Raw genomic sequence first — 2701 nt, 5'->3', positions numbered from 1 at the left:
ACAGCACCAAAGTCGAAGCTACCTATTCCTAACCAAACAAATAGTAACTTGGCAAACGAAACCGAATACAATCAAACGTGCCGCGAGCACTACTGCTTACATCCTCAGAACCGAGCAGGACATAGTAGAGGACAGTAGCTCTCAGAAATCTATAGGATCGCAGCGCAAAGCAGAAAAGGCAAAGCTATCCAAACATAACCCAGACAAACCTAGCCTAACCAAACGTAGACTAACACAACATAACGTGCCGTGACCATTATTGCTGGCCTACACGGGGCCCAGCAGAATATAGTAGAGCAGGGTAGAGCGTAGTTATGCGCCACATATCAATGTATGGCACGAAAGTCAAAGCTAACCAAACCGGACTGTGCCTAACCAAATCTATGCAAGTGTAACATAACTCGACCAAACGTGCCGAAACCGCTGTTGCTGGCATTGACAGGGACAAGCAGAGGATATAAGAGCAACGTAGAGTGTAGAAACCCACCGAAAAGCAGTGTGCAGCTCAGAAGTCAAAGCTCTCCTCTACTAACATAACCAAACGTAACGAAACCGAGCGCAACATAACTAACCTGCCGAGATAACCATTGCTAGCCTCCACTGAGCCGAGCAGGGCATATTGGCGCAATGTGGAACGCAGAAATCCACCGAACAGCAGTGTACATCTCTAAAGTCAAAGCTACCCTATGCCATCATAGGCAATCGTAACATAACCAAACGTAGCACAACCCAATCTAACGTGCCGCAACCACTATCGCTGGCCTCCCCAGAGCCCAGTAGTACATGCTAAATGTCAGTAGAGCACTGAAGTCCATAGAATTGCAGTGTATAGCAGAAAAGTCAAAGTTATCTTGTCCTAATCAAACCAATCGTAGCATAACCAAACGTAACATAACGCAACATAACGTGCCGCGACCACTATTTCAGGCCTACCATGTGCCAAGCAGAATATAGTACAGCAGAGCAGAACGCAGAATTCCACCGACCAGCTATGTGTGGCACGAAAGTCATACCTATCCTAACCGAACTACGCCTAACATACCCTACGCGAACGTAACATAACTCTATCCACCTTGCGAGACCACCGCAGCTGGCAACGCCAAGGCCAAGCAGAACATATTAGAGCAAAGTAGGGAGCAGAAATTTACCGAAAAGCAGCGCACTGCACAAAATTCGAAGCTAACGTCTCCTAACCTAACCAATCGTGACATAAGCAATCGTAAGCTAGCACAACATAACGTGCCACGGCCACTATTGCTGTCCCACCCAGGGACAAGCAGAAAACGGTAGAGCAGGGCAGAGTGCAGAAATCGATCGAATAACAGTTTATGGCTAGAAGGTCAATGCAACACTATCCCAAATTACCCAAACGTAAAGTAGCCAAGTGTAGCCTAACGCAACATTTCTTGCTGCGACCACTATTGCTGAACCCCGGAGCAGAGAAGAAAGTATTAAACGAGAGCGCAAAGATCAATAGAATCGCAGTGCATAGCTGAAAGATCCAAAATATCCAAAAATAACGCATACCAACCTAGAATAACCAAATGTAACATGTCTATACGTAACATGCCGCGACCACTAGTGCTAGCCTCCCCATTGCTGTGCAGGACATAGTAGAGGATAGTAGTACTCTGAAATCAATTGAACCGCGCTGTGAAGCAGAAAGGCTGAAGCAATCCAAGGCAAGACCGAACGAACGAAACCTAACCAAACGTAGCCTAACTCAACATTACGTGCTACGTCCGTATTGCTGACATCCCCATGGTCAAGCAGAATATGGTAGAGCTCAGGAGAACGCAGAAATCCAGCGAACAACAGTGTCGAGTACGTAATTAAGAGCTATACTGAGCAAACCTAACCGAACCTAACCTAACTACACTTGCTGGTCTCTCCAGCGCATAGCAGAAAATTTCAGAGCGCAGAAGAGCGCAGTAATCCACCGAATAGCTGAGCATAGCTCATAAATCGTAGCTATCCTAAACTAGCCTATACAGAAATAAACTAGCCAAACACAGCCTAACAATACATTACGTGCCGAGACCACTATTGCTGGCCTCCCGGAGCCGATCAGGACGTAGTAGAGCACAGTCGAGCCCAGAAGGCCACCGAATGGCAGCGTACAGATAAAAAAACAAAGCTCTCCTATCATAACATAACCAATCGTGGCATAACCAAACGTAACGTAACTCCATCTAACGCGCCGCGCCCACTATTACTGGCCTCCCCAGAGCCCAGCAGAACATACTAGATGTGAGTAGAGCACTGAGATCCATAGAATCGCAGTGTATAGCAGAAAAGTCAAAGCAATGCGAACCTAAACCGAACTAATGTAACATAACCGAAAGTGACCGTACTGAAACCATCGTGCCGCAAGCACTATTCCTGGCTTCGCCGGGGCCATGCAGAACACAGTAGAGCACAGCATACCGCGGAAATCCGCCGAAATATACTGTACAGTGCGTAAGCCGAAGTAACACTAACCGAACCAAACACAACATAGCCTAACCAAACGATACCTACCACAACCGAACCAGCCCAGACCACAAGTTCTGGCCTCCCAAGTGCCGAGCAGAATATACTAGAGAACAGCAGATCGCAGAAACCCGCCGCCTTGCAGTGTAAAGCAGAAGAGTCAAAGACATTCAAATCTGACATGAACTAACCCAAACTTGCCAAAAGTAGCCTATCTTAGCGTAAAGTG

This window comes from Eufriesea mexicana, unplaced genomic scaffold, assembly GCF_001483705.2.
Source record: "Eufriesea mexicana isolate 0111107269 unplaced genomic scaffold, ASM148370v2 scaffold495, whole genome shotgun sequence".
In the NCBI taxonomy this organism is placed as follows: Eukaryota; Metazoa; Arthropoda; class Insecta; order Hymenoptera; family Apidae; genus Eufriesea; species Eufriesea mexicana.
Note: the sequence above shows the minus strand (reverse complement) of the source record.